This window comes from Nannospalax galili, unplaced genomic scaffold (assembly GCF_000622305.1).
Source record: "Nannospalax galili isolate Female #2095 unplaced genomic scaffold, S.galili_v1.0 scaffold210, whole genome shotgun sequence".
Lineage (NCBI taxonomy): Eukaryota > Metazoa > Chordata > Mammalia > Rodentia > Spalacidae > Nannospalax > Nannospalax galili.
In genome coordinates, this window is record NW_008329365.1 from 2,030,941 (window position 1) to 2,045,487 (window position 14,547).

A 14,547-nucleotide genomic window follows, 5' to 3' on the forward strand; every position below is an offset into this window, starting at 1 on the left:
CTGACGAAGAAGAAGATGATTGACACAGCAAGTCTATTTAAACAGAGGAGGCGATCCATTGGTCGCTGCGCCGGGAGCCGCCCAGCCGAGGCTGGCGAGCACGCTCTTAAGGTGGCCCCGGGAGCGCGGCCGCCTCTCCGCGCTCCCGAACGCGCTTTCTCCCGGCTGCGCGGCCAGGACATTAGCTGGTCGCGTGACTGCTCGGAGGTGTATCGCTGCCAACAAACCTGCTCTGGCTGGCCTCGGAGAAATTAAAAATAAGACAAACAAACTAGCCAAACGGCCGGGGAGCTGGGGAGGGGCCTGCGGGGCGGCCAAGCAGCCCGGCTAGGACCTGGGGCTCGAGGTCCCCACACTGCGCTGCGCCGCCTGGCGCGCCACCGCTCCCAGCCGCGACCTCCCCGCCCGGGAAACCCAGGCCCTGGACCAGAGGCGCTCCGGGTGCGCAGGAGCTGGGTGGCTAGCTCAGTCCGCTTGCACTCGCCCAGCCCAGGATGCGGGAGGATGCGGGGGAGGCCGGGAAATCTTGGCTCAGCGCCTGGGAGCCCCCTGGCTGAAAGCTTTAGTCGGGGTTTCAGGAATGGGCTGCTCAGCCTGACCCCACAAGTCAGGAGAGGCCGGGCGCGCGGGTTGTGGTGCTCCTGAAAGGAGCCCAGGACCTACGTCTTTAAGTTAGCAAGAGATACACAGAGCGATCATCGTGTTTCTGAATCCATCCACTCTCCCGATAAGCATCTCGATCGAAACTTTCAGTGGTCTCTGAAGTCCCTTAGATACTTTGTAGCCACCCCAGACACTTTTGAAAAAGCCAGGTTACACCCCTGCCTCTAGTTCTTGGTTCCCTAGCACAGTTAAGGGCATTGCCATAGGCTGCGTGTGGCAACTCGCCTCTTTATACTTTTCAGTTCTTTCCCGGGCTGAAGCAGTTTTCTCCACCTGAGTCTAGAAGCCAAATACAACAGCTCCTTCCTTCCTCCCCTTTTCTCTCCCACCAGCCTGTTGCTCCCGACACACTCAAAATAATATTCAAATGCAAGCAAATGCTTTTAGAGAGGTGCAAGCTGTTAAAGAGTGAAAATACTTCCCTGATAGCCAAGTCCAGATTATGAAGTGATTTGCAAAACCAGCACCATGCTGATCACATCTAGTAATATTTGGGCATTCCTTTGCTCCTCTTCCCAACTTCTGATTTCTTTATCAATGTGTGTTGAGCTTGGTGATGGAAGTTAAAACAGAATGAGCAGGTCTGTCATCACCAACACAGTTCAGTGGGATTCTTTACGTGCCCACCCAGTCACATTCCCAAGAAAGTCTTGGTTTGGCCTAAACACAATAAATTTTATCAGAAACTAAGATTCTGTTATAATATCACACACAGCAGGCTTTTCTTACGCATCTGTGCTCTGTGTTTGACTGCTGAATTGTTTTCTTAGCTACATCTTGTCTGTTTTTGTGTGCCTGTCTCACCTCCTAAATTCCGAAATGTTACAGTCCAGGGGCCCTTAGGGACCCTGTGGTTTAGCCTCTTTTTACCAATGAGGAAATTGAGACTCAGGTTTCCTGTCTGGGGACTTACATACAGTTGGTGGCAAAGCCAGGACTAGATGTGGGTCTCATTCTCAAGCGGCTTCATTTTCTGTCCCTTTCCTTCCTGGTGGTCCCAGCGGTTCCGGGTTTTGTCTGGATTTGCTTGAGCTGCATTCTGCAGGCCATCCTCTCTCCCAGGGATCCAAAATGGCTCCTTCCAGGCCTGGGCTGCCTGCAGATGTTTCCTTGCTGTCACTGTTATTTTAGTGCAGCTGTCACTGGCCTCTGGTATCACTACTAGTTCAACTAAAACACAAATTTCAAAAAGAGGGGTGACACCCAGAGAGTAGTGACCAAGGAATTTTCCAGAACTGGATTCAATGTCAGGACTTCCTAACTCACAGGGAAGAGTTCAGTTGGGGCCAAGGTGGAAAGTTGCATCTTTTGTGGTGTTTTTTTTTCTCTATTTTGTTGTGTTGTTTAAAAAGTGTATTTATTTATGTGTATGGGTGTATTGCCTGCATGTACGAAAGTGTAGCTGTGTTGAGCAATGCCCACAGAGGTCAGAAAAGGGTGTTGAATTCCCCTGGAACTGGAGTTACAGATAGTTGTAAGCCACCATGTGGGTGTTCAGAATCAAACCCAGGTCCTCTCCAAGAGCAGCCAGTGTTCTTAACCACTGAGCCATCTCTCCAGTCCCTGTTTTGTTGTGCTTCAGAAGGTTGTCACTGTGTTGCTCAAGCTGGCCTTGAACTCCTGTGTTCTACCTTAGCTTCCCAAGTAGCTGGGATTGCCCACTGGAGTGGTGTGGTGCCAAAGTGTCTGGGTAGAGGCAGGAGGATCAGGAATTTAAGGTCATCTTTGACTACATAGTTGAATTGGAGGCCAGCTTGGGCTACATGAGATCTGTCTCCTAAAAACAAAAGCAAGGGGCTGGAGAGATGTCTCAGTAGTTAAGAGCACCCTCTGCTCTTGCAGAGGACCAGGGTTTGGTTCCCAGTACCCATATGGAGGGTGACAACCATCTGTAACTCCAATTCTAGGGGATTCAATGCCCGCCCTCTTCTGGCCTTTGTGGGCACTACATGCATGTGATGCACATACATAGCCAAAATAGTTATACACATAAAATTAATTTTTCTAGACCCAGTAGCTGGGGCTACAGGCCCACCCCACTGTGCCCAGAAGGTTTTTTGCTTGTTTTGTTTTGTTTAATGTGCATGAATATTTTGCATGCATGTAAGTGCACCATGTGCATGCAATGCCTGCGGAGGTCAGAAGAGGTTGTTGGATCCCCTGGAACTGGAGTTATGGTGGCTGTTAGATGCCATGCGGGTGCTGGGAACCAAACCTGGGTCCTCTGCAAGAGCAATCAGTATTCTTAACCACTGAACCATCTCTCCTCCTGTCCCCTGTTTTTTTTAAATTAGGGGTGGTGAGATGGCTCAAGGGGTAAAGCTTGCTGAGTTCAGTTCCTGGAACCCATATAGTGGAAGGAGAGAACCAACTCCTGCAAGCTGTACTCTGACCTACCCACATTCACACAGAATAAATAAATGTAACAAAATAATTTAAATGTATTTATTATTGTCTGTGTGGGGGCAAATGAGCGTGGTACGCATGTGGAGGTCAGAGGACAACTTTGTGGTGTCGCTGCTCTCCTTTCACCTTTCTGTGGGCTCTGCATATTAAACTTGGGTTGCCAGGTTTGCACAACCAAGTGTCTTTACCCACTCATCTCACTGATCGCCCAGGTATTTTTTTCTACATTTGACATTCCTACCTAATTTATTGGACTGGACAGGAAAATGAGGGTGAGCCTTATGACAATACATACCAATCCTTGACACTAATATCCAAGTTTCAAAATAATTGCTAGAGATCCCAGCACTCAAGAGGGAGAAGTAGGAGGATCAGGAGTTCAAACCCATCCTCAACAACACGGAGTTCAAGGCCATCCTGGGCTAGGTAAGATCCTGTCTCAGAAAAAAAAAAAAAGAAATTATTGTTAGACTGCACAGGAACTTTGATGTGTGTGTGTGTGTGTGTGTGTGTGTGTGTGTCTGCCCAAACTACAAAACATATGTAGAGAAATTTCAGCTTTCCACAGAAGGTTTTGTTTTTTAATTCAACATACCTGAAAAGAGAAAGTCAATAGTTCTATTTCTACACACAAGGAATTTTTCAATAGTACATAGGAGCACCATTTTGTTGCTCTGTTAATCTTAACAGTAAACCAGTCCAGGCCACTCCACCTTAAGAGGTCTGGCTGCCAGCAGGCAGACCAGCTGTGCTTAAAACGACCTCACTACTAAAGTGTTTTGTTTACAGTCAAGGTACCCGAGATCGTAAGGCAAATAATGACTAGGCGGGCGTCCCCTATAGTAGCAGCAGCGAAGCGTGGAAAAAAAAACCACTATGGAGTCCTCGAAAGGAAGAGGTAGAGATGAGAGCGCCTTCATCTTGTAGAAAGTTTGGGACCTGCGCAAGAGTAAACCGAAGAGAAAACTTTCAGATGCCCGGTTGAAGTCCCACAGCACACCGCTCTTAAACGGGGAGGTGGGGGGGGGAGGCTTGCTTACCCCAAGACCCCCGAGTTCTTTGTGAAGTTTTATTTCCACCGCGGGTGCTTTCTTGGAACTGATAAGTGTCACCCACACATCCCCACCCCCAAGTTTCTGTGTCTTTCGCAAACTGAGGGAGAGAGGCAAAGACCAAAACAACTTTAAAACACCTGTGTAGCAGACCAGGGCTCAGAATGGGTAATGGCGAGCAGCTGCAACTCCCGCAGCCCTATTCCCAGGTGCGATTCTCTCTGGGCTATTAGGAGCCCCAAGTGTGTCTGTGAAGATACAGCGGCCCTCCCACCACACATGCCCACTCGGAGCCCTGTTTAGGAGGAGACAGCTTCCACTCAGCGTCACCATTCCTTAGGCTGCGGTATTCTTAGAGTTGGGAAGTTCCAGTCGTCTGTTTTTGACACTTAATTCAACTGAACAAATATTTACTGAGCACCTTCTGTTAATGTGCTGTTTCTTTTTTTTTTTTTTTTTTCCTTTTTTATTTTACTGAATATGGTGGGTCATGCCTTAATCCCAGCACTCTGGAGGCTGAGGCACATAGTTTGAGGCCAGCCTGGTCTACACAGTGAGTTCCAGGTCTGCCAGGGAAACAGTGAGATCCTTTCTCAAAAAAATGTAAAGAATTTGTTTTTAGTTGGTTTTGTTGTTTTGTTTTTGCTATTGTTTGGTTTGGTTTGGTTTTAGTTTGGGGGTGTTTGTTTGGAGACAGTCTTTATATGTAGTCTTGGCTGGCCTGGAACTCACCGTATAGAGCAGGCTGAGCCTTGAATTTATCTTGTTCATGTCTCTGCCTCCTGGAGTGCTGGGATTACAGGCATGTGCTACCACACCCAGCTGTTGCTTGTTTTTGGGGGTTTTCCTTTGTTTGATTGGTTTGGGTTTTTTTTTAAACATTGTCTACTGTGTAACTCAGACTGGCCCCCAACTTGTTGCAGTCCCTCCTGCCTCAGCTTCCTGACTGTTGAGATTATAGCCATGTTCTACCACACAGCTTTCTTTCCTTTCTTTCCCTTTCTTCACAGATTTATTGGTGCCTCCTCTAATTGAGACATTATCCTAGGCTCTGTGGATAGAGAACACATAGTTCCAAATTAGGATGAAACTTACATTCTAATAAAGAAATGAGAGAGAGAAAAAATACACAGTAAATGAGTAAAATGCACTGTGGTAGGAGGTGATACTGTGGAGAAAGGGAAAGTGATGGGCGCACGGTAAGGGAAACTGGCTTTTGAGAGAAGGGCATGAGAAAACAAGCAAGGCATCAGTATCCCAGTAAAGACAAGGGCACATGCAAAGGCTCTGAAGTGGGAACTCTGGACATATTGAAGGATACCTGTGTCGTGTACAAGGCAGAGCAAGGGGAGAGTGTCAATAAGAGCATCAGCTCACCTAGGACCTTGGGGGCCTCAGGATGTACTTATGTTTCTTAGTGATGCCGGAAAACACTAGAACGTCAGGAAGGTTTAAGGAGTAGAATAATGTGAACTTACCATGGGTTGGGAAATTGCATTTGCTTCGGTGGCACGGGAAGTAAAGAGATGAGTAAGTCACTGTCCCTACCAGTGAGTTCACAACCTCAACAGCAAACCATCACATGCACAAAAACTAGAAGTAGGAAGCAATACACAGATGAACAGGATGCCAGGAAGTACAGGAAAGAAGACGGAGACTTTAGGGAAGAGGTGATGTATGCATCAGGCTCTTGAAGCATAAGAAAAATGTGGGCCTAAGAGATGTCTCAGCTTGTGCTTACCACCAAGCCTGACTTCAGTCCCTGGGACACACATGGTAGAAGGAGGAAACCTACTCATACACACACAAATAAGTAGATAAATACATAAATAAGTAATTAAATGTTATTACAAAAATTTTTTAAACAAAAATTCTAATTTATATATAATTTTATACATATGATTATAAATATAATTGCCTATAATCCCATGGGGAAGTAGAGACAGGAGGATCAAGAGTTCAAGGCCAGCCTCAGTCAGCTACAAAGTGAATTTGAGGTCAACCTGGGCTATATGAAACTCTAGGGGTGGGGCATGGTTGTGTACGTATGTAATCCCAGCACTTGGGAGGTAGAGACAGACGATCAGTTCAAGGCCAGCCTTGGCTATATGGGAAGGAGAGCCCATTTCAAAAGACAAAGAAAGGAAGGAAGGGAAGAAGGGAAGAAAGAGGAAGGAAGGAAGGGAAGGAAGGAAGGAAATATCAAGTTATAAGTATGTATCAATAGAACGGTAATTGAAGGGTGGGAATCAGACCATCACTGGACATAAACAGCGTTAAAATAAAATCTGGTCCTCTATTCAGCAGTGGGCACTGCAGGAATTTCGTTAAGAGCATGACATGACTGCTGTACAAACTTGTCCGCTGAACAAAAGCAAGTCTGGGCCCTGAACTAGGGCCTAGGCTTGTGTTAGAGTTCTGGGGTTTGGATTTGTGGGATAAAGAGATCTGCAGAGGTTGAGACTGAGGGTCATGAGACAGTGTCTACATAGAGAACTAAAGGAAAAGCTGGGCAGATGGTCCCACTGTAGCATGAATCCAAAGGGAGTTGGGAGGTGGTTCAGAGTCCTGGTGAGAGGCAGAAAGGCCATGAGACAGAGATGGGGGATTTGGAGCAAAGTTGGAAGCCGGCTTGCCTGAGCTCCTCAGTCTCAAAGGTGTGGCTGCACGTGGTTTCTGGTGCCTCCAGCCTTGGCTGTGCCCTGGGAGGTAACTGTTAAAACAGGGACCCAAACTGTCTTGTACCATCAGATCTTTGTATTTGGAAGGAAAGTATGGGTATGATGAGCCTGGAGAGGCTACATGGGGAGGTAATTTGGGAATCTGCTGCACACACAAGCAACAGACCATTGTAAGTTAGAGACTAATAAGGTAATGTGGATTTGGGATTAGAAGTGCCCTTTTAAGAACACTATCTTCAGCCCATGTGTGATGGAGATGTAGATAAAGTCTGTCTGCAGAGTGTCAGAAGAGAAGAAAAAGGGCACACAAAGGGGGTCAGAGAACAGAGACCGTGGGCTTATAGAAAGTTAACTCTTAGTAACCCAAAACACCACAGCTTGTGGATCCTGCAGCTCACGAGGTCCCCAGTTCCTATACTTAGGTTCACAGACACAGCCTCATGATTATAGGACAGTTTCTCGCTTTTGCTCCAAACTCCTGTGTTACAGTTTTTTTGTATGTGGAACCGAACATCACTGATTAATACAGTACTTTACATATTTGAAAGCAGCTTGCTTCTGACGTCATCACAGCTGCGCCTGTTAGGCCACAGTTCTGAGGCGATCACTGTGGCCTTCTCCTGCAGATGAATCTCTGAGAAAGAGGACTGAGTGTTCCAAAGAAAGTCAAGGAGACACGAGGACAAGTGTCCCCCTCTTCTGAAGATGACTCTACAGTCCATTTTAGGAGGGGCAATGACTTGGTGGATTTGCAGATTGCATCCCTGAAGCCCCTTGGCTTAATTAACTAACAATGAACTAGTCACAAAAAAAGTTATGGGGCTGGGGGAAGGCTCAGTTTGTCAAGTCTGATGGCCTGAGTTCATTCCCCCAGAATCCACACAGTGGTGGGAGAGAACCAGTTCCAAACTGTCCTCTGATTTCCACATGCACACCCTGGCAAGCATGCCCTATCCCCCGACACACTCAGGTGGTAATTAAAAAGGAAGTTGTGGGGGATGATAGAATTCAGATCTTTGGAAAAGTGGCATCTTTGAAAAACACCAAATTAAAAAAAAAAAAAAATGGGGGGTGGGGCAAGGCATGGTGGCTCATACTTATAAGTCTAGCACTTTTGGGAGGCAGAAGCAGGACTGCCCACAAATTGGAACCCAACATGGGTTACCTAGAGAATTGTAGGCCAGCTTGCGATCACAGAGTGAGACCCTCAATTTAAATCTGGTAAGGTCAGGGTTAAAGAAAAGTGGCTTTTTTTTAGCTAGGAAAAAAATATATTTTCAGGGTCTAGAAAGACGGGTCAGCAGTTAAAAGTACTTGCTGTTCTAAGCTGGGCATAGTGGTACACTCCTTTAATCCTAGCACTCAGGAGGCAAAAGCAGGTAGATCTCTGTGAGATTGAGGCCAGCCTGGTTTACATAGCCAGTTCCAGGCCAGCTGTGGCTATAGAGAGACCCTGTCTCAAAAAGACAAAAAAAAACAAAAAAAAAAAAGTTCTTGCTGTTTTTTGCAGAGGATGTGGGTTCAGTTCCCAGCACCCACATGGTAGCTCACAACAATCTGTAACTCCAGTTCCAGGGGATCTGACGTCTTCATTTGGCCTCTGAGAGCACTAGGCATACGCACAGATAAGCACTCATATACATAAAATTTAAAAATAACATAAATCTTTAAAAATATTTTTCCAGCCTGGTGTGGTGATGCATGCCTTTAATCCCAGCACTCTGGAGGCAGAGGCAGTAGGATCTCTTTGAGATCGAGGCCAGGCCTGGTCTACATAGCAAGTTCCAGGTCAGCTAGGGCTATAGGGAGACCATGTCTGAAAAATAGTTTTACAAGGAAAATGTTGTAAACAAAGGCAAGTTGACCAGTCAGTGTTGTTTGTATCATAACAACATGAAATAAACATAAAGAATGAATTCATAGCCATGATAATTTAATTCCCATGACTGAAATATGTGTACAACATCTGTAACGGAAACATTTAGAACAAGAGACATCCTGCCACCTATGCATCTTTTTCAACATTCTATTCTTCACATTGAGAAAACACAGAAAAAAAATCTCCCTCAACTCTAATCTCAGTTTCTGCAAAGTAATACACACACACACACAAAAAAAAAACCTGGAAGCTGCCCACTTTCTGTTTCTGATCAGTCTCTCTGAATAATCATTCACATGATTATTTGTTCATTTCTTTATTCATTAAATTTTTAATGAGGACTTAGCAGATGCCAGACTCTCTGGGGACACAGCAGAGAACAAAGGTAACCAAAGTCCCTGCTGCTGTCACGGAGTGGTGCTTACACTCAAGTGTGGAAGGCACACAATACACAAATAAACGTAATACGTCATGTTGTTCTAAGTGCCAAAAAAGACAAATAGACTGACTAGTGGACAGGAGAGAGGAATGAACGCAGATGCTGCATTAATAGGAGAGGACTCTTACACAGAGACATCTGAGCAGAGACCTGAGTGGGGGAAGGACATGGACCAGACCATGGATTGTCCATATTTCAGGCAGAGGAAGCAGCAAATCCAAAAGGAGGTTAAGAACATCCTTGGGATGGCTGAGGGGCAGGCAAGAGAGAGATAGTGAGCCAGAAAGATAGTGATGGGTGCTGGGCGGTATGAGATGAGGTCAGAGGGGAAGTAGGGGCTCTGATAATGTACAATTTCTAAACCATGGTAAAGACTTGATTTTATTCCAATTGAAGTAAGTTGTCTTTGACCAGAGTTTTGATCTGACTTTGGCCAACTTCAATCGCTTTGATTACTCAGTAGGAAGTACTTCAAAGAGGCAAGAGAGAAGTGGGGAGACCAGTTAGCAGACTCTGTAGCACTCCAGGTAAGAAGTCACAGAGCCCCAGACCAGGGTAGGAGAAGTGTAGTTAAAGAGACTGGGAGGGTTGATAGATGTATTTTTGAAGATAAAGCTAATGGAATTTGTTCTGCGTATGTGAGAAAGGCTGTCTTAAGACGCTAAAGAAGCCATTGGAGGTATGGAGTAAGCACTTGGTTACATTCAGGGGAAAGAGATCTCTATCGGAAATACGAATTTGAAAAAATTCAGCACTTAGATGGTATTAAAGCTACAGGACCAGTGGGGCACTATGGTGTCTTTGGGAGATAGAGACAGGAGGACCAGAAGTTCCAGATCATTCTCCATCTTCAGCTACATAGCCAGCCTGGGTCACATGAAATCCTGTCTGGAAAAAAAAAAAAAAAAGAAAAGAAACCTATAGGATGAGAAAATACTACCAATGGGTTTTAGACAGAGGAGGGGAAATAAAGCTTCGGGGCATTACAACTTTTAGTAGTCACTCAGAGACCAAGTAAAAGTGTTTCTAGGAGGAGAGAATGAGAACACTTGATTAAATGCAACTAGTGGGTCAAGTAAATGAGGGCTGAAAACTCACTATTGTGCTTAACTGATCTTAATAAGAATAATGTGTGAGTGAAAGATGAAGAGCCTCCTGGGAAAGGCAGAAAGGATGTCATGGATATGTCACATGCCTAAGCAGATGATAGGCCTGATATCAGGAGAACATTCTAGAAGCAGGCCAGGTGGGGGCCAGCAGTGAGGTTTGGCTGCTGAGAGCAAGTATATGAAAAACATGGCCCAGAGGCTGGAGAGATGGCTCAGTGGTTCAAAGCACTGGCTGCTCTTGCAGAGGACCTGGGTTCAGTTCCCAGCACCGACATAGCAACTAACAACTGTTGCTAACTCTAGTTCCAAGGACTCTGACACCCTCTTCTGACGTCCAATGGCATTGCATGATATGGGTGCACTTACACACAGGCAATATACTCATATACTAAAATAAAAATAATACAATATTTTTTAAAAAGCATGGCCCAGTCATTGTATACACCTTTAATTCCAGCACTCAGGAGGCAAAGGCAGGCAGAGAGTTCTGTGAGATTGAGGCAAGCCTGGTCTATATAGTGAGTTCCAGGCCATCTGGGGCTATAGGGAGACCCTGTCTCAAACAAAACAAAACAAAACAAAAAATGTGTCACAAAGGATTGGAGGTATAGTTCAGGGGGAGAGAGTATGTTTGGGCCCCCTGCTCAGTCCCTAGGATTGGGGGGGAGAAAGCTTGGCATATATCAAACTACCCTCTCTTCCACTTCACTGCTTTTAGACAGGGTTTCATATAGCTCAGGCTGGCCTCAAACTCAATATATACTCAAGGATGATGTTAACCCCTGACTCTCCAGCCTCTACTTCCCAAGGCCTAGGGTTGCAGGTGTACACCACTTTGCCTGGCTTCTTCAATTTCTTAACTGGAACCCTCTATGTAGCTGAGGCTGGCCTTCAACCACTGAACGAACCCTCCTGCTTCTACCTCCCAAATGCTGGGATTAAAGGTTTATGAAGGCTTCAAGCAGCTAACATTCTGCGTAGCCTGTCACTGCAGGATAACATCTTCTGAACCCACCAAAATCAACAGTGTAAGCATTATTGCAATTTTTTTTTTTTTGGTCTTTTTGAGACAGGGTTTCCCTGTAGCCCTAGCTGATCTACAACTCACTATGTAGACTAAGCTGGCCTTGAACTCACAGAGATCCACCTGCCTCTGCCTCCCCAGTGCTGGGATTAAAAGTGTGTGCCACCACACCTGGCCTCATTATTGTAAATTTTTATTACACTGAAAGGGTAGCAATTGAGTGTGTGGGAGTTTTGGGTTATTGTTGGTTTTGTTTTGTTTGAAACAGTATCTCACTATGTAGCCACAGATGGACTGTAATTTGCTATGTAGCCCAGGCTTGCCTGGAAGTCAAGGTAATCCTCCTGCTCCTGCCTCCTGAGTGCTGGAATTACAGGCGCGAGTCATCGCATTTGGTGGTATTTATTCTTTTTTAAAAAAATATTTATTATTTTTATTTTATGTGCAATGCCATGGAGGTCAGAAAAGGGCTTCGGATTCCCCTGGAACTGGAGTTAAAGATGGTTCATAGCCACCATGTGAGTGCTGGGAATCGAACCCAGATCCTCTGCAAGAGCAGTCAGTGCTCTTAAAGGCTGAGCTATCTCTCCAGCCCCAGCTGTATTTATTCTCTTAAAAATTGTTTTAATTTTATTGTAGTTTATTCATTAGTATTGTGATTGCTTTGTGTATGATGTATGTGTTAATGTACATGTGCCGTGGCATATGTGTGGAGGTCAGAGGACAACTTTGTGGAATTGGTTCTCTCCTTCCATCTTTACCTGGGTCCCGGGAATCAAACTTAGGTCCTTAGGCTTATAAGGCAAATGCTTTACCCACAGAGCCATCTTGCAAGCCTTAACTGTATTTCTTTTTCACACAAAGCCTTTCCCAGTGCTGCACTAATTGCTCTCCGAACCTCAGTAATCTGTTTAGGCTCTTACTATGTCAATGAGTTGGATATCCAATGTCAAATGCAATGTACAACTTCCTGCTTTTTTCCTTAACTCAGATTTTTTCTGACCTAGAATGTTTTAGAATAACTTTCCTTGCCTTCCTTTGCTGAAGAAGCTGAAATATTCAAAACAGTTAGGCCCTATGTGGCCACAGGAGGACAGAAGAGGGTTACTAATAAGAATTCCCTTGTCCTACTCCAAGCAGAACCTTCGGGAAGCAGGAATGTAATTGACCTGTGGCACTGTTTAAACAGCCCAGGAGGGCAGCATTAGGCCAGAACTGTCAGCTCCAATTCTGCAAATACTCCAAACTATGACTACATTTATAATCTACAATCTACATTTCTAATGTATCTACAAGAGTTTTAATCCTCATCAATTTAACTGAACTCCAAGGTGCCAACATTCTACTTAGTAAACATTTTCACACATTACCCACATAACAATCTGAATTTAACATTTATTTTATGATAGTGTTTTAATAATTATCTGTGTAGTCAATATGGCCCTTAAGAAATAAAATCTTGGGGCTGGAGAGATGGCTCAGCAGTTAAGAACACTGGTTGTTCTTGCAGAAGACTCGGGTTCAAATCCCAGCACTCACATGGCAGCTAACAACTGTCTGTAACTCCAGTCCTGGGGATCTGACAGCCTCTTCTGACCTCCGTGGGCACTGCACGACATGGGTGCACTTACCAAATGCAGGCAATACACGCATACACATTAAATAAAATTTTATAAAAGAAAATAAAAAATAAAATCTCCAGACAAAGTGGGGTATGCCTGTCATCCCAGCACTTGGGGGGCAGAGGCAGGAGGATCAGCAGTTCAAGGTCAGCCTCACAGCAAGTTCCAGGTCATGCTGGGATCCACGTCAAAAGAAATTTTTTTAAAGGGATGGAGAGATGGCTCAGCAGTTAAAAGGACCTGTGTTCTTTTCCCAGAACCCATATGGTGGTCACCAACCACCCATAACTCCAGTTCCAGGGGATCCGACACCCTCTTCTGACCTCCAAGGGCATTGCACAACGTGTATACACCTACCTACATGCAGGCAATATACTCATATACGTAAAATAAAAATAAATAAAATTTTAATATTAAAAAATGGTGTGTGTGCACAGGTGCATATGTGTATGATTGAGCATATGTTATGGTGAGGTATGGAGGTCAGAGGACTTTCGGGAGTTGGTTCTCTCCTTCCACATTTTCCTCACTGTATACTCTACGCCTAGCTGGCCTGTGAGTTTCTGGCTGAGTCTCCTGTCTCTGACTCCATCTTGTTATAGGACTGCTGGGATTACAGATGTGTAACACCATATCTTGCTTTTTATGTGGGTTCTAGGGATTGAACTAAGGCCACCAGGCTTACCAGGAAGCCCTTTTACTCAATGAGTCATCTCCCAGGCCCCTCCCTGGCTCCAGTGCATTCTGTAGGAGTCCTATGTATGGCAGTCATGGAACCTATGTCTGCAGTCCCTTCTAAGAGAAAGTGCCCCTGTCCTAGGTCATGACATAGATTTCTGACCAACAGTCATGGCTTACAATGGGGTTTAGTACAGGTGACTCTGCACACAAGAAGGAAAATGGTTCTCAGTTAAGCCAACCTTACACTCACTCAAGAATTAGAACTGAGTGGGGGCTGGAGAGATGGCTCAGTGATTAAGAACACTGGCTGTTCTTGCAGAAGACCTGGGTTTGAATCCCAGCACCCACATGGCAGCTAACAACTGTCTTTAACTTCAGTTCCAAGAGATCCAATGCCCTCTTCTGACCTTGACAGGCATTGTACGACATGGGTGCACTTACACACATGCAGGCAATACATTGATACACATAAAATAAAAATAATAAATAAAATTAAAAGAATTAGAACTTTTCTAATGGGTTAGAAAGATGGCTCAGTGGTTAAGAGCACCTGGGTTTGGTTCTCAGCACCCATAGGGTAGCACACAACCACTTGTAATTGCAGGGATATCTTTGACACCCTCTTCTGGACTCCACAGATACCTGCACACATGTAGCATACACACACTAACACACACATAAGCACATTAAAAAAAAGAATGAAGTACAGAAAAAAAACTTCAGTGGCAAGCTGTGTATATCACCCAATTTCCAAGAATCCTTGAATTCCTGTTAACATGACCATTTGCAGGCCCCATACTTCAGTGTTTTTTGATTAAGGACTTGGCAGTGTGACTGAAATTCCTGTAACACACATGTGCATATTGTAGTAACAAGTGAGACTGTTCCTTACAGCCAAAAGGCCTAATTCAACCACATCTACAGATATAGTCAGAGGCAGGTCCAAATTATGTTACAGAAATGCTACACAGAGGCAGGTCAGATATAACAG